Source organism: Schistocerca serialis, chromosome 11, assembly GCF_023864345.2.
Source record: "Schistocerca serialis cubense isolate TAMUIC-IGC-003099 chromosome 11, iqSchSeri2.2, whole genome shotgun sequence".
Taxonomy (NCBI): domain Eukaryota; kingdom Metazoa; phylum Arthropoda; class Insecta; order Orthoptera; family Acrididae; genus Schistocerca; species Schistocerca serialis.
Window position 1 is genome coordinate 214127442 of NC_064648.1, and position 21534 is coordinate 214148975.

A 21534-nucleotide genomic window follows, 5' to 3' on the forward strand; every position below is an offset into this window, starting at 1 on the left:
AGGGGAGCCAAGATGATACGGGGAAGGCGCCAGAGGAGATGAGTATGGAAAGAGGGAGAGGAGTACTTGATGAGAACAGAGTCTATGCCACGGGTAAGTTGGGTAATGGGGCACTGGGGATGTATTTTCGGATTTCAAGAGTGAGGGTGCGGTTATCTAGGAATTTCGGATCAGGGTTGGCAACGATGAAAGTGTACAGGGCTGGGGCTGGGGAAATGGGTGAAGGGTTAGTATCCATGGCGGGATCTGAGGGAAGTGGGGCAGGCAGTGTTCTTTTGGAGGAGGGGTTAGAGATGATGTCGCCATTAGGGCGCTTGGGAGTTTTATTGTTGGTGTGGCCTGGGAGGAGGGGTGAGGGACTGAGTGGATGAGGAGGTGGTGGGAGGCAGGCCACTCTTGGGAGGCGGCGGCACTGGGAATGGAAGTGGGGCTCTCTGTGTTGGCAACTGTGGCGTGGCAGGCATTGCCTCAGGCAGGTGAAGTAGGAAGAGTTATAGTGGGGCAGGTGGGAAGGGGGGAAAAGTCATCTTGTCGGGCGATTGTAGATGGGAGGCCAAAAGAAGGGACAGAAGCAGGAACAGGAATAGGAGCAGGGGAAGAAGTAGGGGAAGGAGCAACATAGAGGTGGGAATACAGGGTTGAGGAGGAGATGGAAGGGGAGGAGACTGTGAGGAGGGGAGGTGGAGTAGATGGGTTAAGCTCAGAGGAAGCACTCCACGAGGGCACAGTGGGTGCAAGGGAAGGGGAGGTGTTGATGACGGTGGTAGTCAGGGCATCAATTATTGAATGCGGTGTCCACTGGTGACAGGAGTTGCCGAAGAGGGAAAGGAACTAAAGCAGGGGCCGACGGCAGCGAGCACTGGGAAGTGGCGAACACCGGGGGGCAGCATTGGCGGCAGTGGCTGCAGCGATGAGCAATGGGCGGTGATGCACGTGGCGAGCATCAGGCGGCAGCAGCGAGCACCAGGTGGCGGAGGTGACAGCGGGCACTGGGAGGTGCGGTGCTGGAAAGCACTGGATAGCATCGGTGACAACAGGCACTGGGTAGTGGTGGCAATGTTGGGCACTGGATGGCAGCGGCGATGGCAGGCACTGGGTGGCGGTGGCGACAGCGAGCACCAGGCGGCGACGGCGATGGTGGTGGCAAGCACTGGGATGCAGTGAGCACCGGGAGGTGATCTTGGCGATGACCAGGTGGTGGTGGCGGTGGTGGTGGCAGTGGCGAGCACCAGGCGGTGAGCAGCAGCAACGGTGAGCAGACGAACAAAGGGATGACAATGGCAGGCAGACAGACAGATGGCAACGGCTGTGGGCTCTTCCAAAGTGACGATTACACCCTGAGTGTAGCCCAGGCAACATAATTCTTCGACTTGGACCTGAGGGGATCCACCCCTCGAATCTGGGCCATTCAGAGTTGAAAGGAAATGTGATAAGTAGTCGTATATATAGAAGACTCTATCACAAACATTGCTACTGCAAAGTATCATCGTCGTAAATAATTGGAAGATATATGTGTTTATAGCAGCAGAAAAAAATAGTGGGAGCAAAGGAGGTGTTTATTACTTCCAACTGATTGCAAACTGAAATCGAATTGTTTAGTGTGAAGCCCCAGAACCAACAGATGGCAGCCTGACATGCTGGCTGAGGAAGTGTGGTGGCTCTCTCCTTCTCTTTGCTTACAGCACTTGGCAATTGGTAGTACCAGAATATTTGTAGCCACACGAGTCTTATAGTTTGCTGATTTAAAAATCGGAGCTTTGATGTATTTTGGTAAATTTCGTGTTCCCTAAACCAAAAGTGATGTGCTTTTGACACTATGTTCCTCAGCTCTCCTGAAGTGATAGATGCTGTAAGTAACAGTCTGCCCAACAGAAATACGGATTCTTGAGGATCGATCCCCTCGAGTCCGAGTGAGAAGATTATGCTGCCAGGACTTCACTCGTGGGGGAATCACGCATTTGGAAGAGCCCCTGCCCTGGTTGCTGCCGCTGTCTGTGTGCTGGCAGTTCCTGCTGCCCCCGCCATCCGTCTGTCAACCGCCACCACCCGGTGATTGCCGCCGACACCGGAACTGCGCCCCAGCCGAGGATACTGGGCTACCACTTTTGCCATTGTTGCCCAGCCGCTGTCTCGAGGGATTTGCTGGACCACCTTCACTGCCTGTTAGAGTCATCACAGCCCCCCCCCCCCTTGTCACCCTTTTCACCACTGCCGCTGCTCCTGCCACCATTGCTGCAGTCCGTCGCCACCACCACTGTCCTTGCTGCCACTGCTGTTTCTCGTCCATACTGCCATTGCCGTCAGCACCTTCACCATATTCACCCCCCACTAGCAGACCACAACCATGTCTCAAACTCCATCATTTTCACCTCCCCCTAAGCAACTCCAACCACCATCACATGGAACCCATCCACAGACTCCATCACCGTCCTCCCTTCCCTCTGTCCCCCCCCCCCCCCACGACTCTCCCTCACCTTTAGCTGTCACCCCATCGCCAACTTCAGACTTCCCACCACTCACTGCATCAGCTATGACAGTTCCCAGCCTGCACGGATTACCACCCACAGTGCCACAGTCCCTGCGACGCCTGTGCCATCGACCCCTGCATCATCTGCCCTCAGTGAGGACTTGTCCCCCGCCACCTTCCCCTGCAACTGATCCCTCAGCCCTCTTCCTACCCTGTCCTGTCCAAGAAACCTACTAAATGCCCTAATGTTGACCCTCTAGCCACCCTATCCACAAAGAAAACCCCTGATCACTGGGACCCATCCACCCCCATGAGCGCGACTCTGGCCCCACCCCTGACAAACCTTTCCTTCCACACCATCGTCCTCTGCAATATTGATCCTCAATTCATCGACACCCACACCCACACCCTCACCCTTGCAATCTGTAAATACTTCCCAAATGCCCCCATCTCCATTCTCATGCCTTGAAAACACTCGGTTCTTATTAAATCCCTCAATGCTTCCTTCCACACCAATCTCCTCTCCAAAATCCCATGTATCCAATTTGGCCCATGAGCAACCCTTACCCCCTGCCACACCCAGTTGTCTCCCGTCAGCCTCAAATTCCCCAACATCCACTGACCTTCACCGCCATAATCATGAAGCTTAGCCCCGTGATCATGGAGGCTGAGGGGTTGGCAGAACTAACTTCCCATCCCGACATTGAAATCCACTCAGCCTGTCACATCTTTCATGATCCCAGTCAGACTTACCTTATGCACCTATTTACAGAATCCTCCTCTATTGACCGCCTCCTTACAGAGGGAGCCCTCATCTACAATGTATGTCACAAAGTTGACCCTTCTCATTCCCTCTCCAATCCTACCTCTGCTAACACTGCCTTAAGTACAATGACCATGTCGCTGCTGCCTGCAAAATCCCCTCTCCCTGTCCCCACTGCAAAGATTCCCACTACTCGAAGAACTCCAACCTCCCCTCTCTCCCCTCCTGTAACACCTGTAATGAACCCCATCCTACCTACACCTCTAAATGTAAAGTAAAACCTCCTCCCGTCATCTCAGAGCTCACCATCCCTGTCTGCCCCGTCGATGACCCCATCCACCCCAACAACTCGCTCCGCCCTCCTCCTACTGCAGAAGACATCATCCGCTTTGTCACCATTGTCTCCCAAAACATCCATGCCTTCCAGCGCCCCCACACCCTTTCCCAAATCACCCTCGCTGCCATTCTGTCTTCCACCTCACCACCTATGGCACCTACTCTCACAACCAGTCCCACTTCACCATCACCTCTCTGACTACCCTCATCTAAATCTCCCCTACCATTGCGTGACAACATTACAGTATCGTTTACCATAATATCCGCCCCCTGACCACACATAAACTCCTCTTCCTCCACACCCTCAATCGACGCAATGTGCATCACTTCATCCTAAATGAAACCTTCCTCACCTCAAGCACTTCCCTGTTTGGCTCCAAACTCTTCTCAGCTGAGTATCTCACCCACCATTACCGTCACATTTGCCACCATCTACATTCGCCCTCATACCACCATCCCATATAATATCCTGGCCCACAATGACTACACCTTCTCCACCTGTGTGATTGTCGCAGACCTCAATGTCTACAGTCGTGCTCCTGCTGAACCCCAGCAGTGGCATTGGTTTATCACCACCCTCCATGCAGACTAGGTTCCCCACCCCCAACACCCCCCTCCTCTACCTCCTGTACACAGTAGATATGCCCCAACCCACCACTCCAGTCCACCTCATGCATATGCCGATAACACCGCCTTCCTTGCCCTCCCTTCTACCCTGCAATGGAATGAATGCCTTCTCCAGAATCACCTTGACCTTTTTGTCACATTGTGTAACCAGTGGGTCCTCAGAATCAATTCTTCCAAGACCCAGGCAATCATTGTAGATTGTACCACTAGCTCCTTCTGGCTCCTTCATTTTTCTCTTAGCATCTGCGCCCATCTTGTTTGCCTCTCCCCCACACTCACCTACCATGGACTCACCATTGACCATCACCTCACCTTGATCCCTCATCTCTGCTTTATCCAATCCAGAGCCCACAATCGTCTCCATCTCCTTAAACTCCTCTCTGGCCAGACGTTGGGGTTGCCTCTCTCTACCATTTTACACACCTACAAATCCTTGTTCTGGCCCATTCTCTGTTATGCCAGTCCCGCCTGGATATCTGCGCCCCCCCCCCCCCCAAATTTTATATGTCCCTCCGGATCCTTGAGTGGCATGCAGTCCACTTTGCCTTTCGTATATACCTCCTTTACCCCAGTAGATCGTCTATGACCTGACACCTATCTCCAATCAGTTCCTTTTCCTCCTGCATATCTGAGTCCTCTAAACCTCTGGCCGACTTGATCCCCCCACCCCCCTCCCCCACCTCCCTCACTGCTCCTCTCCTTTCTGATGCCTGCTCGCTGGCTTGCCTTCACTGTTGTGTCCCTCTTACCCTCCACCTCTACACCCTTCATCTACTTTCCCAAGGTGGCTTGTCAACCTTGCCTCCCAGATGATGCCGTCTCTCCCTCCATTTATCCCTGTCAACTCTGATCCTCACTTCCTCATCCCTCCCTCTGTCCTTTTCCCGAGCTCCCACTCCCCCCTTCTATCCTGTTTATTTTCTCCCACCCACTCTCTTTTTGATTCCTTTTCTCGCCCCTCAAACCCTTTTGCTTTTCCCTCCACTGCCTTCCCCACTCCTTTTCGCCTTCACCTGCCCCCATTTTTTCTGTGTCCTCTTCCTCCATCGGCTCCCCCCTTTTGCCTTTCCTCTTCTCTCCCCCTTTACCCACTCTGCTGTCTGCCTGCCCCCCCCCCCCCCCCCCCTCCGCCATCTGCTTTCTTGTCTACTTCATAGTGCGGTGTTTCAGTGATGTGACAGCATTGTGCATCCTGTTTTTACGTGTTGTGAACAGACCCCATCCTGTCACTGGGTGTGTTTTTGCGAACAGACACCAAACTGTCGCCATGTTTCTTTAATTGTGCCTGTCTAATTACTATGTATATTAATCAGCATTGCCGACCCTTTGGTTTTTTATTTTATTTTTATTTTAAGTTACGCAACTTTACGCCCTATTACGGTTTTAACCCGTCACCGTTTTAGCTCCTGGTTATATCGTTTATTCTTCACTCATTATGTTTTTAAACTATTTTGTAGGCTGCAGAGCGGCATATTACGCTGCTGTCGGCCCGCCTCCCCCTCTGAGGGGAATCAAATCTTGATAAAGAGGGACAAAAAACAGGAATTTGGGGAACAGAGAAAAGAAGCCACATCACATACAGTATTTTAGCTTTAACTAATATGCAATGAATCGTCACATTTGATCGCGAAAACTTGTTGGAATGATACTAAAATGTAAGGTATATTACTGAACCAACAAAACAGACTTTCTCTATCTATAGTAAGATATCTAGTTCAAGCAATACGCTTTCATTATTTGTTTACTTGCGTGCGTTGTATTGTTACACGACACGTGGAATTGTAACAAGACATGAAAGCTATAACAGATATGCAAATATAATACGAACAATATAAACGATTTTGTTAATTTCTCGGCATTTTATAGCTGTTTTTATGCTACAGTAAAATGTGTCAAATGCAAATAGTAGTACAACACGGGTGTAAAATGTTCATAAAACTTATCAAAATGCATCACATCTCCCATTTTAAACAAGCAATGTTTAAGACTGGTGTGGCTACAAATATTCGGTAACTGCTGATTGCTGAATGCAGTTAGCAAAGCGAGTGAGAGACCCGCAACACTTTGTCACTCAGCGTATTTGGGTGCCATCTGTCGGTAACATCTAGCAACACTGCGGTTCGGAGCTTCACTTCAAACGATGTGAATTCTTCATATTTCATTTCAGTTTGCAATTATAGGTTCTGCAGGCAGATGATGCAAGTCCCTCGCTGTAATTGTTGTTATTCTGCTGCTATAAATACATGTATATTCCAATTAATTATGAAGTGAATACTTCCTACCTAGCGATTTTTGTGGTACAATGTTCTACATATTCAATCACTTTTGGTTACAGGTCATCATATCACGCAATTAATATTAAGACGTATTCAATTTTTGCAAGGCATGGCTGATGATGATCATGCTTATAATTTAATAAACGTAATACATAGGATCGTCATATCGTTATAATCGTAATGTTAAGGTTGTCGACGCTTGATGTTCAGTTGTTAGGTACATGTGCTAGCTCACAGACTAAATTTAGTTTCAACCACACAATCAGCATGAAGTTCGGTTTACCTACGTTCTTCAATTGGCTTTAGTTTAAATTAATGGAACAAGTGTGAAAGTATTGACAGTGCGATATTGAGAATCATATCGCAAATTACCAAACAGTACTATAGGAGCTCAAATTTTGAATACGGGTTCTAACCACGTTGTTGCGCCTTCACAAGTATCTGAACTACATTCACTGTAAGTCACTTGATTTATCGATAATTCATAGTGCCAGTGACAGCAAAACTGGAAAAGTTGCCACAGCGTCTTTACATCGTCTTTGTCAGAAGTGAGGTTAGTTTCTATGTTTGTAAATGAATCTGGGGGCATCGTTTGTGCAAAGTGTGAAACCTCCCCCCACTCAAGTGCTTCCATTACCAGAGGTATTAGCAGTTGTATAATGTGAATTATATTGCTAGTAATTAGTAGCAATATAAAATTTTAATAATCCTCGTGATTTTGTCAGGCGCGACTACTGGATGCTCTATGTACCCATCCACATTTAGAAGAGATAGTCATGAAGATTCAAAATGACTCTTGAAGAATTCGCACGGTAAAGGAGCCATAGTTGATTTAAAAGTGTGCAAAATGAGTATTGGTACAGTGCGTAACTGAAGTTATTATGTGATTAGAAAGGAATGATAAATAGATGTGAACCATACTGAGACTGAATAACGAAAATTCCATTCACATTCCATTCCCCCACATTTTCTGCCACGTATTTAATGATAACGACTTGCTAGAGTGTCATACCGATCCGTTTATCCTTGAATGTTGATTGTGATGACGGAGTGACCTGTAGCGTAGCCCAATCTCTAGGTTAGGACAGAAGGTTGCGTGTTTTCAGATTGATAATGTGCACGTCAAAACATTGGAAAGCACTGATCTTACAGATACAAGTCGAAATTGGGAATATTAGTAATGCAATATTTTAAAATACAGACAAAGGTATAGCTGTGTATTGTACCGTTGGAAATAATATCAGTCTTGTGAATACAGCTGTTTAATGTTTGGTAAAAGTTACCTAGTAGACACCAGATTGAATTTTTTGTAGTTTATTTACAATATATGCGTGTAATATGCATCAAAATACTCATCAGAGACTTAGCCATTATCTGGTTTTAAAATCACCATGCAATTTTAACTTCTTTTTCTTTTATTGAGTTTCGATTCCCTCTCGAAGGGGTTGGGCTGGCAGCAGCTTCGTATTTTTATTTATTTATTTATCTCTTGTTCCGGTGATCCATGTTGTGACACTATCACAGGATATGGAACGTGTCAATTTTACAAGCTTTTGGCCAGAATTTATGGTAATACATAAAACAAAACAAAAAGCAGTAACTTAGGTCCCAAAAAAAAAGTACATTTTAGAGATAGATAAAGATTACAAGACAATAAGTGTTACAGAGAAATAAATAGTGCAAAATACGTGTTTACAATAAAAATATTCCGTTTTACAAATACAAATTTGGGCATACATTTGCAATTTACAATACAAGAAATGTTAAAACTGTAGTTCAGGAACTCTCCTTATGTATAAAATGATCCTTGCAATAGGAACTGCCTTCAGGTTTTTTTAAATAGGAGATCATCATCTACCAAACACTTAATTCTTGAAGGGAGGGCATTAAAAATCTTACAGCCACTGAAATGGACTCCTTTCTGCACCATACTTAGATTTGGCTGTTCATAGTGGATATCATGTTTCCTTCTAGTATTGTGATTGTGATATGTACTATTCAGCTTAAAGATGAATTTTTCTTGCCTTATGAAGCACATCAACGAGAATATATATTGCGCAGTGGATGTAAGTATTTCAAGCTTCTTAAAAAGGTGCCTGCATGTGGCTCTAGGATGGACTCCACACATCATGCTTATGGCTCTTTTTTGTACACATAGCACTTTTTTAGCCAGTGGTTGATTTCCCCAAAATTTAATTCCATATGCCGTATTTGCATGAGAGTAACCATAATACGCTGACTTCATGGTTTCCATATTTCTATAAGAAGAAACAATGCGCAATGCGTATGTTGCTGAACTTAGTCTTTTGCACAGATCCACGATGTGGTTTGACCAATTCAGTTTGCTATCAATATGCAAGCCTAGGTATTTTGAGGAATCTACCCTGGTTATTGTCTGCTCACCTATCTTTACAAACATTTCCTCATCTTTGGATGTTTTGTGGAACTGAATGTAGTTTGTTTTACAGTAATTTAAAATAAGACCATTAATGTTGAACCAGTTCACCGTTTCATTTAAAGCCTTATTTGCCGTTACCTCAAGTTTATCTACTGAATTATCAATAAGTAGTGTAGTGTCATCCGCGAAAATGGTGAATCTACAATATTCCGTAGAGAGAGGAAGATCATTTGGGACACCATCTTGACTATCTACTACAACTTTTTGTTTCCTGTTTGACAGATATGAGTTGAGCCATTTCCCTGCTGCACCACTTATACCGACATGTGCAGCTTTTTGTGAAAGAATTTGGTGATTTACACAGTCAAATGCTTTTGTTAGGTCACAAAATATGCCAATCACTTTCTTTTTTGTTGATAGATTCCAAGAGTTTGCCAGTAAATGCAAATATTGCATCTACCACTGACAAACCTTTCTGAAAGCCAAACTGACTTTTGCTGAAGCTATTTTGTTCACTGAGATGCTTAACTCTCCTGGCATGCATTAGTTTCTCTAAAACATTTGAAAAGCTTGTCAGTAGTGATATTGGCCTATAGTTAGCAGTATCCATCTTATCCCCCTTCTTATACAGCGGTTATACAACTGCATACTTAAGCCTCTTAGGAACTATTCCTTGCTTAAGTGACGCGTCAAAAATGTGGCAGAGGACTTTACTTACATGGCTGGAGCGGTATGCCGCTCTTCAGCCTACAGAACTTTTAAAACATAATAATAAGTAATAAAAGCAGGCAATAAAAATGGTGGCTTTTAAATTGTAAAATGGCGGAAAGTTGTGGAAGTTAAAATATAAAACACTGCGCTAAAAAGTTGGCATGGAAATGACACACCACAGCATAGGTTAGAGGGGGGGGGGGGGGGGGGGGGTGAGGGGGAAAGAGGGGAGGTGTGGAAAAAGCAAAGTAAGAGAGAGTAGCCAATGGATGAAGAGGACTCATAAGGGGGGGGGGGCGGCAGGGTGGACAAGAGAGGGTGTGGGGAAAGGCATAGAACGAAAAGCAAAAGTACTCAGGGGACAGAAGGGACTCAAAAGAGTGTAGCTGGGAAAGAGGGAGAAACAGGATGGGCTGGGAGAGGGAAGGGGAGCCTGGGAAATAGACAGCAGTAGGGAGGGGGAGGTGAGGATCAAAGTTGAAAGGAGGGATAAATGGAGGGAGAGAGGGCATCATCTGGGAGTGGGAGTTGATGGAAGCCACCTTGGGAAAGGAGATGAAGGGTGTAGAGGTGCAGGGTAGGTGGGGCACAATGATGAAGGCACAGCTGTGGGTGTGGGTTCAAAAGGAGAGGAACATCCAGGGAATGGGGGGATCAAGTCTGTGGGAGGTGTACAAGATGCAGATATGTTCGAGGAAGAAGAGCACATGGAAAGGAACCAGGTCATATAGGATCCCCATGGGGTGTGGGAGGTGTATACGGAAGGCTACCACAACCTTTATTCGGCTTTCACATTACTCAGCTGCCCCAATTCTCAACTGAGTATAAAATTTTTCTCAGAGAAAATCAGCTTCTTCGTTCATTTTTTCGACCATAGGCACGTAATACACCCATATTGTGAAACACAATAACAAACAAAGTACGAATGGAGGATAACAGATCGCATACGGCATCTAATGTTAACTGCTGATTTTAGTTGCTACTTGCGACTTCTACTTGCAATTGTCACTGAAATCGCAACTAGACAAGAGGTTGAGAGAAATCTTGAGGGTCAGGCTCCCTCATTTCCACACCCCAGGATTACGCCACAGCCACTGCCACCCACTGCTCGCTGTTGCTGCCCGGTGCTCACCACCACCGCCCTGGTGCGGCTCTGCCCCACACCAGTTCCTGCCCTCGCCGCCGTCCTTGTTGCCCTCATGATTCAACTGCTGCCCAGAGTAAGTCACTGGACCACCGGCACTGCCTGCAGAGGGCTGCTGCCCCACCCTGGTGGAGTTGCTGCTGCCCCACACGTCGTCGAGGGCTATCTCGTCACTGCTGCTACTGCCACTATTGCCGAGTTCTTCGCCGACGCCACCGTTTCTCGTTGCTTCTGCTGTGACCACTGCTGTCGCCGTTACCACTGTCACCATCTTCATCCCCCATTTGCTCACCACCACCATGGCCCTCCCTACCACCTCCATCATTTTCACCTCCTCTTCCACTGCTTCCGACCACCATCACACGGAGTTCTTCAGCAGATCCCATCACCATTACCCCTTCCCTCCCTGTTCATCCTACTCCTGTGCTGTTTACACCCATCACTTCCCCGACTCTCGCTCACCTGTAGCTGCCACCCCATCGTCATCTCCGGACTTCCCACCACTCTCTGCGCCACCTACATCAGGCTCCCAGCCAGCACAAATCTCAGTATGCCATGCCACAATCTCTGCCACACCCACATCCCCACCCTCTCCGTCACCTGACACTTAGGGAGGAACTTTCCACCGACACCTAACCCTCAAACCCACCCCACAGTGTCCTTCTCAACCTGTCCTATCCAAGAAACCTACCAAATGCCCTAATGTTGACCCTGCCCCCACCCTATCCACAAAGAAAACCACTGATCCCCGTGACCCACCCATCCCCATGGACACAACCCCATCCCTCACTCCTACACCTCCTTTGCCCCACTCCTGCATCCTCTCAAATCCTGACCCTCGACTCCCTGACACCTGCAGGCTCACCCTTGTCATCTGTTAATACCCCCCCCCCAATGCCCCTATCTCCCTTCCCATTCTTCGCAAGGACTCCACCCCCATGCATCCTTCCACATTGATCTCCTCTCACAAATCCTATGCGTCTAGTTCGGCCCATGAGCCACCCTTACTGCCTACCACACCCTCTCCTCTCCCCAACAGCTTCAGCCTCCCTGATATCTGCCGACCTTCACCTCTGTGATCATGAAGCTTAGCCCCGTGGTCATGGAGGCTGAGGTGTTGGTGGAACTCAATTCCCACACTGACTTTGAAATATGCTTGGCCTGTCGCACCTTTAATGATGCCGAGGCGACATGCCTTATAATAATCTTCACTGAATCCTTCTTTTCCATTGACCGTCTCCTTACAGAGGGAGCCCTCATCTTTAACAGATGCCTTAAAGTTGACCCCTCCTGTTTCCCCCTTTAATCCTACCACTGCCAATGATGTCTTAAATATAATGTGCATGTCATTGCCGATTGTAAGAGCCCCCAACCTGTCCCCATTCCAAAGATTCACACTTCCTCAAAAACTTCCCCCACCTTGCCACTTCCCCCTCTTGTAATACGAGTACCTGTAACAAATCACATTCTACCTACTCATATAAATGTAAAGCGGAGCCTCCTCCCAACACCCCAGACCTCACCATCCCCGTCCATCCACTAGGTCATCACATCCATCCCAACTACTCCCTCTGCCGTCCTCCTACTGCAGAGGACATCATCCACTTTATCACCACAGTCCTACAAAATACACCCTTTCCAATGCCCCCACGCCATTTCCCAAACCGCCCTCGCTGCCTGTTCTATCTTTCATCTCCCCACCTATGCCACCTACTCCCACAAACAGGCCCACTTCTCCTTCACCTCCCTCACCACCCTCTTCTAAATCTCCCCCACAGTGGCACAACAACATTACAGTATCATTTACGAGAATACTCCTGCACACCCTAAATCAACACCGTGTGGATGCCTTCACACTCAATGAAACTTTCCTCCAACCTCGCGTTTCCATCTCCACAGACTAACTTGTAGTAGGGTTGCCACCTTAAACACCTCCCTCTTTGGCTCAACCTCTTCTCAACAATCTCTCTGAGAATCTCACCCTCAGCCTCTTCTCCCCACCCTTACCATCACATGTGACACCATCTACATCTGCCCTTGCACCCGCTTCCCGTACGATTTCCTGGCCCACATCTAACGCACCTTCTTCACATATGAGATTGCTGCAGACGTCAGTATCCACAGCTGTCCTCCTGCTGACCTCCAGTGGTGGCATTGGTTTATCACCAGCCTCCAGGTTTCCCCCACACAACACACCTGACCTGAATCCAATACCACTCCTCACACGATTTTGGCGTCTCCCAACCTCCTCGGGCAATCACCGCCGAAAGCCTTGACATCATTGGTAGCGACCACACATCCATCCTTCTCAGCATCTTTGACGGTCGCTATCCCCGCCACTTTCCTCATCCTGATGTTCCTCCTAAACTTGTCCATGATTACTCCCACGCCAACCGGAATGCCTAACGATACTCGATATACACCCAGGCCAAATGCCCAACCCTACCCTCCAATGCCGTAGCTGCCCATATCGATACAAAAGCCGTACACCATCACCACCCAGCCCTCGCCCGCATACCGTCCTTCTCATTCGTGTATCCTGTCAACTATACTAATCCGTCTTCCACACCCATGACTAAGACACACTCACTCACCACCGGCAATCACAATGACACGTCAGGAACGAGCTTAGTCCAAAGGAATGTTGAGCCTGGAGACAGACATGCACACAACTCAATGCTACTCTCCCAATAATCTCTTCAAAGTACTGGTCTGCTTTCCACTGCCTTTCTGGAAACTGTCCTATCACACAATACCCTCTCCTCATTGAAGACCGTCGCTTTCCTGGTAACCTCAGTAAGGCCAACAACTTTGCCTCCCATCTATCCAAAGACTTCCAGATCCCCAATTTGCTTATTCCCTCCTCCCCAACGTCATCAAATGTATGGCTTCCAGTACTTAGGCCACAGACTGCCATTGGAGCTCAACACTCCCCTCAGTGCACAGAACATCATCCTCACACTGTGCAGTAAACGTAACACTGTTCCCAGCCATGACCGCATTACCTACTGTCACCTCAAACATTTCCCTCCCTCCTTTCTTGCAGTCCTTGTGTGGCTTTCGACCTTCCTTCTCTGCCAACAACCAACCCCTATGCCTCACCCATCTCCTCTCCCTCCAGCTTAACTCCTGCTGCTCTACCATTTTTGTCTCCCTAGACATGGAAAAGGCCTACAATCACGTATGGTATCCCTCGCTCCTACTGTTCAACGATCCAAATGCCTTCTCGCAAATCACCTTGATCTTTTTGCCACATGGTGCAACCAGTGGCTCCTGAAAAGCAATCCTTCCAAGGACAAGGCAATCATCGTAGCTCGTACCATCCACTCCTTCCATCTCCTTGATTTTTCCCTTACCATCTGCTCCCGTCCTGTTCATCTCTTCCCCCATGCTCACCTACCTCGGACTCACCATTTACCGTCACCTTACCTGGACCATTCATCTGTGCTCTATCCAATCCGAAGTCCACAACTGCCTCCGTCTTCTTAAACTCGTCTCCGACCATCCTCCACAACTACAAACCCTTGATCCTTTCCATCATCTGCTTCACTAGTCACGCCTGGATTTCCGCCATCCCCCCCCCCCCCCTCCTCCCGAAATTCCTTGAGAGCCACACACTCCACCTCACCTTCCACATAGACCTCCAATGCCACACACAGATCCTCTATGACCTGATTCTTTTCCTTCATCTGCTCCTTTTCCTCAAATATATCCATGTCCTCTACACCTCCCCCCATTCCCTGGTTGCACCTCTCCTCTCCAACCCCCATCCATTGCCGTGCCTTCACCATCGTGTCCCACCTCTACACCATTCATCTCCTTTCACAGGGTGGCTTTCAACAGCTCCCTCTCCCAGATAATGCCCCCTCTTCCTCCATTTATCCCTCTTATCAACTATGATCCTCACCTCCCCGTCCCTACTTTTGTTCTTTCCCCAGGCTCCCTCTTGCCCCCTCCTACCATCCTGTTTTTCCCACTTCCCCACCTACCCTCCCTTTCACACTCTTCCCTCCGCTGAATACTTTTGCATTCCCCTTCTCTGCCTTTACCCACTGAGTCTCGCGTCTGCCCTGGCCTCTGTTATGACTCCTTTCTCTCCGATGGTTCTTTCCCTCCCTTTGGTTTTTCCTCTCCTCCACTCTTTTTTCCCCTTATATATCTGGGTACCCCCTCCCCCCCCCCCCCCCCCCCCCCCACACACACACACACATTTGTTTTAGGCTGTGGTGTGTCATCTCCATGCCAACTTTTTACAGAAACCATACTGTCGCTGTGTGTGATTTTTTTTATCTCTTGCGAACAGAAACCAGACTCTCGCCGTGTTTCTTAATTGTCTGTCTACTATTGTACCTGTCTGCTTACGTGTGTTATACTTAGCATCGCCAACTCTTGTTTCATATTTGAACTTCTACAATTTTCCGCCATTTTACACTTTAGAAGTCACCATTCTTATCACCTGCTTTTATTACTTATTATCTTATTATTATCTTTTAAAAATTCTGTAGGCTGAACAGCGGAATACTAAACTACTGCCAGCCTGCCTACTTCATGTGGAATAGAAACTCAATAAAGGAAAAAAAAGACAGAGAGAGAGAGTTTGAGACTAAGAAGTACGAAAGTCAGCCAACAGATGCCACACGGTGCTGAATGCTAATGAGACACCCACTAAACCCACAGGGCAGAACAGGTGATTAGGATTGTGGAAAGGGCGAAATAAGGTGTCGATAGAGTTCACTCAAAATTGTAATTTATTGTAATTTAATAGCACCATTAAACCAAAACAGCACTTAGCCGAATCTTTAGAACTATGAGTTTCAAAAGGGTAATTATTTCATGGCTGAGGGCCTCCAAACAAGAAATCTTAAAAGTCAATAAAATGAAAATGCAGTTAAAATAGCAAATGAAATAATTAAAATATATATGGTATCACAGTAAAGCTGGAAAGCTTCAAGGCAAAAGTAGATACAACAAACATATGCAAGGTGCAATACAAGTGGGTAAGAGCCACAATTAAATTTGAAATTTTTAAAATATATTACCATAATCCTTTAAGGCAGAAAAGGCCGCAATGTTTTTGCTTAAAGTGTAATCTCAAGAATAATGGTTTAAATGGCTTAAAGCCCACAATTGGTTTTCAAAATTCAAAAATACATAAAGTCCAGTAAAAACAAGAATTTTTGAATCATTGGCTATGAAAGATTGTAAATGGACAGTTAATCACTGGTGAGAAGGACAATAAAGAAAACGGCACTGAGAAGCCTCCAGGGAGGTCGGTCTGCCCTTGTTCACTTAGGTGAGACAGGTGGTGAGCCCAACTACACTTGATCCGATGGAACTCAACCAGGGGACAGCCTCGGACTGACCGACACAACGAATTCCTAGCCACCAATCAGTACATGAGAACTCAAACACAAAAGGTTACGAATGTGATTATCCACAATGAAATATGTATTAGCTGTCAAAACTACACACCATGTTGGACAGCAACAACAGATGAGGAAAGGACACTGCCTGAAATTATGTTAGTGGCCAGGACAGGTAACCGGAACACTAAGGGCCACAAGGCAGAAAATTTTGCTGGTACACTTGAATTTGAAATACGGTAATGTAGTTAACTTCACCCAAAAGGAACACTGTGTGAATTTACGTCAGTGGACAGGGCAAGTAACCAGAATACTAATGGCCACAAGGCAGTAAATTCTGGTGGTGCCCTCGAATTGTAGTCAACCAATATACTTAATTGGACCACATGGTGACTAAATTTCACCAATAGAAACTCTTGGTGTTGCTCACAGGGAAACCTCCCCAACAGCGAACCACCGAAATGAACCACACAACATGAATGGATGTGGCTTGGATAGTTGAAACCCCCACTCAACTTTGACATCCTCGGTCAGTGAACCACGAAGCTTGTAGCGATGGGACAGCTCCACACACACTTCGACACTGCTCAGGGATGCGCAGCAGATCCAACCGATTGCACCGCTCGGAGATAACTTCCCTAGTCCTCAGCAACCGACCGACTCCTCTCAGAATGCCGACAACATCTAAAATAGTTGTCAGTGGAAATAACGCCAACTACACACACAACCTGACAAACACTTGCACGAAGACCTGAACGATACCCAACAGTAAGTAAGCACACACGATGACAAATCGGGAGTCAAAGCACACACACACACAGCTGACTCACGAACAATCGGCGAGCCAAAATGCGTCGTCTGTTAGGATGACTGACCGACGATCCACCGAGACCGTGGCCTGGCTCAAGTGATGCGAGGCAGCAGTGGTCAGGCAAGCCGTGTCAACGCAGACCTCACCTCTGCTCCAACCCTACTGCACCAGTGCCACATCGCAACTCTCAACTGACAGGTCCGAACTGCGCTCCAGACACGGTCCAACTGACTGCTGGCCTGAACTCGCGACCGGAACTCACTCACGACAGACAACGCCCGGGAAGTAATAGCAGTCGAGCAAAGATACTACAAGACGGGATATATGGAAATGTGCTGCTAGTGCCAGTCACGGTCAGCAAAGCAGCAACTTAGTGACAGTAGTAATTTAAATTAATGTAGTGAGGTGGAAGTACATTATCTCGCTACTTGCGACTTATGCTAGCTACTTGTCTCTGGAATCACAACTAGAGAAGAGGTTCACAGGACATGGTTACTGTGAAGGAATGCTTTGCCTGGTGATAGACACGCACACAACTCAACGCCACACTCCCAATAAACTCTTCCAAGTTATTGGTCTGCTTTCCAAAGCCTTTTCTGGAAACCATCCTACCCTGCAAAACCCTCTCCTCCTCGATGACCGGCCCTTCCCAGACAACTTCAGTAAGGCCAACCACTTCACCTTCCACCTATCCAAAGTCTTTTCCATTCCAGATGATCCACAATTTGATTATTCCCTCTTCCCCGACTTTGTCAAATGTCTGGATACCACCGCTCCTCCCCTTGCTCCTAACTTCCAGTACTTGGGCCACACACCACCATGAGAACTTAAGACTCCCATCAGTACACAGGACATCAGCCTCACACTCTGCACTAAATGCAACACTGCTCCCACCCGTGACCACATTTCCTGCCGCCATCTCAAACACTTCCCTCCCTCCTTTCTTGCAGCCCTTACCACCCTCTATAACGTAATTTTTGCCAATGTAATCCTTGCCACCAGCTTCTTCTTTGTCCTGTGGTAAACCTGCCATATCCTGATGTTCCCCAAACCTAACAAGCCTCTGTCTGATGCATCTCCCTATTGCCCTATATGTCTCACTTCAGTGTTCAGCAAGCTCTTAGAATACATCCTTACCTGGCACATCCATCACCACCTCCACTGACACCACCTCCTCCCCAACACCCAATGTGGCTTTCGACCTTCCTTCTCTGCCAACAATCAACTCCTATACCTCACCCATCTCCTCTCCCTCCAACTTAAGTCCAGCCGCTCCACCATTTTTGTCACCCTTGATGTGGAAAAGGCGTACGACCGCATATGGCATCCCAGTGTCCAGTTGAAACTCCAGATTTACGCCCTTCCTATCACCTATGTCCGTCTGATGGCCTCCTTCCTCTCCACCACCCCTCCTATGTCAGCGTTCGTTACACCGATTCCTGCATCTTCTAGCCCTCTTTGGGTTGCCCCGGACTCTGTCCCCTACCCTCTCCTCTACCTCCTGTACACAGCAGATATGCCCCAAACCCCTCCCTCCAGTCCACTTCCTGCAGTATGCTGATAACAACGCCTCCCTTGCCCTCGCCCCTACCCTTCTACGGAACCAATGCCTTCTCCAGAATCACCTTGACCTGTTTGCCACATGGTGTAACCAGTGGCTCCTCAAAAACAATCCTTCCACGACCCAGGCAATCATCGTAAGTTGTACCACTCCCTCCTTCCGGCTCCTTGATTTTTCCCTTAGCATCTGTGCCCATCCTGTCTGCCTCTCCCCCATCCTCACCTACCTTAGACTTAACATTGGCCGTCACCTTACCTGGACCCCTCATCTCCGCCCTATCAAACCCAAAGCCCACAACCACCTCCGTCTCCTAAAACTCTTCTCTGGCTGGACGTAAGGGTTGAACCTCTCTACCATCCTCCACACCTATACATCCTTGATCCATCCCATCCTCTGCTATGCCAGTCCCGCCTGGATCTCCGCCGCCCCAAATTCTATAAATCCCTCCAGATTCTCTAGCACCTTGCACTTCGCCCTCCCTTCTGTATACGCCTCCCATCCCCCATGTGGAAATTCTATGACCTGATTCCTTTCCCCCATCTGCTCCTTTTCCTTGAATATATCAGAGTCCTATACACCATCTGCAGACTTGATGCCCCCATCCCCTGGTTGCTCCTCTCCTCTCCACCCCCGCCCTCTGCTGCGCCTTCACCATTGTGCCCCCCCCCCCCCCAACCACTACCTCTACACACTTCATCTCCTTTCCCAAGGAGCCTTCTGTCAACTCTCCCTCTCTGAAGATGCCCTTTCTCCCTCCATTTATTCCTCCTATCAACTTTGATCCTCACCTCCCCCTTCCTACCTCTGTCTTTTTCCTAGGCTTCTTCTGGCCCCAACCCTCTTCATGTTTTCATTCTTCCTGCATACTCTGTCATTGACTCCTTTCTCCCCTGAGTACTTTTGCATCCCCCTCCTCTGCCTTTACACACTCCCTCTCATGTCCACCCTGCCCTCCCTTATGAGTCCTCACCCTTCATCGGCCCCTCAACCCCACTGTTAGTGTATTCCTCACCTCCTCCCTTTTTCCCCCTCATCTGTTCATGTCCCCCCCCCCCCCCTCCCCTTAACCATTCTGCCCTAGGCTGTGGTGTGTCATCTCCATGCCAACTTTTTAGTGCAGTGTTTTAAGTGAGTGTTAAAGTGTTCTGTGTCTTTTCTGAAGTGTAGTGAACAGAAACCATACTGTTGCTAGGTGTGAGTTTTTATCTGTTGTGAACAGAGACCATACTGTTGCCGTATTTCTTAATTGTCTGTCTACTATAGCACCTGTCTGTTTACTGAATGTTTTACTTTGCATTGCCAACTCTTGTTTTATATTTTAAATTCCACAATTTCCCACCTTTTTACAATTTAAGAGTCACCATTTTTAATGACTTCTTTTACTGTTTATTATCTTCTTAATATGTTTTTAAAACTTCTGTAGCCTGAAGAGTGGTGCACTAAGCTACTAAGAGCCCTTCGAAGAAGAACAAGAAGAAGAATCAGAAGAAGAAGAAGTAGAAGAACATGAAAAAAAGAGGTTCACAGGAAGAAGTACAAAATTCAGCAAGATGGCACATAGCTTGAATGTTAAAGGCTACTCGCAACTCCTAGTTACGGCTCAAATTGCAGCCAGATTGTATAAAGTTGTTATTGTGACATGTCTAACTTCTCAGTCACTGTGATTTATAATAGATACACAATTTCTTGCCCACCGCCAATAAATATTTAATTGGTAGCTGAATCTAACTGTTCATGTATATCACTAACAAATACCAAGAGACTAAGTGTGTTATCTCTGTGTATTTATTTTAAATTTTTTGTACTCTCTGTGGATTCATTTTTAAGTGCTCTTACTACATCTCCGAATAGTGGCAGTGAGGATTTTCCTCGGTCGAATGACCATACGATCTGCTTGGCTTTGTGTCATGCCTGAATACAATAAATTCCAACTATAGCCACAATTATATCTGCAACTCCAGTTTGCGCCCTAATCCTATGTATATTTTCCTGTATACCCACAGAAACTTCCAACACACATTTTCAGCATTGCTGTTGGAAGATACCTCAGCTTTTGAATAGTTTTCATTCTGAAATGAAGTCCACGGGAAACCTTGTTACTAAAACTCAAAGCTGGTAAACCTCATATTTCCAAACTTCCCCTTTTGGACAGTTAGGAAGTTCAATGTTACAAACCCCACTGAGTTTACAGAAAAGTAGCCTAGACTATTTTTACTCTTCTGTTTATTTACTTCCCTGACCACCCAAATATTGTCTTCAATGTCCATAAATATAAAAACTCATTATAGCTTCTATGATATTTATCAATTTGTTGCTTGTGAATTTCTTTAGTCTTGTTGTATATTGAATCTTATGCGTAGTTTCAGACTTAATTTTTCATGGTATTTCATATCTCCATGAATTGGCCAAATCTCCTTGTGGAGAATGATGAAGTACATTTTATTAGTAACTGAGGTAGAGTCTGTGCAGGATAAAGTGTCCAATGTGCAGTGACCAGTTTTTCACCTTCTGGCTGGCAGGCGATGATACCATCAAGACGTACATGCTGCAGTATTTCTTAAGACGATTTTACAGAAACTATTTGGTAAAAAAAATTGATTTCTGCATTACTTAGTCAGTCTCATGATGATATGCTCACCATTTCTTTAATGGTCATAGTTATTGTGATATTTACACAGAAGTAATACATGGCGTAAAATTCCAAAAAGTTTGCAATGACAAACAGGGGTTGACATAATTTTGTGTTTGGGACATATTACATAATATGTTACTGCATATGAAATTTATCAAAGATACTGAATTTTTCATTAGACTTGGGTGAAGGTCTATCCAGCACCAATCTCGAGAAAATGTAGCACTCTCATTTGTGATCATATTGCACCAGCGATAAAGCCAGAGTGAAATATCCAAAACATTCTTCACATTTCATATACAGGAGGAACATAGGGCTGGACAGCGATGCTAGAGGGTGGCAGCAGCTGCTGCACAATTGTAGTATGCAGCGTCGAAGACAGAGGGCAGGGAAAGCTACAGAGCAGGCTGCGTGCAGACTCCTGAGAGTACGAAAGTTATAAGAG

General features: G+C 46.8%; 1 long non-coding RNA gene across 1 annotated transcript; it reads left to right on the top strand.

Moving 5' to 3' along the window:
• Nucleotides 1-6973: 6973 nt before the first annotated feature.
• LOC126427215 (uncharacterized) lies at nucleotides 6974-20345 on the top strand. Its single transcript, XR_007576593.1, has 3 exons — nucleotides 6974-7111; nucleotides 7195-7281; nucleotides 19881-20345. It is a non-coding gene; the product is annotated as an uncharacterized LOC126427215 (long non-coding RNA).
• Nucleotides 20346-21534: the final 1189 nt, after the last annotated feature.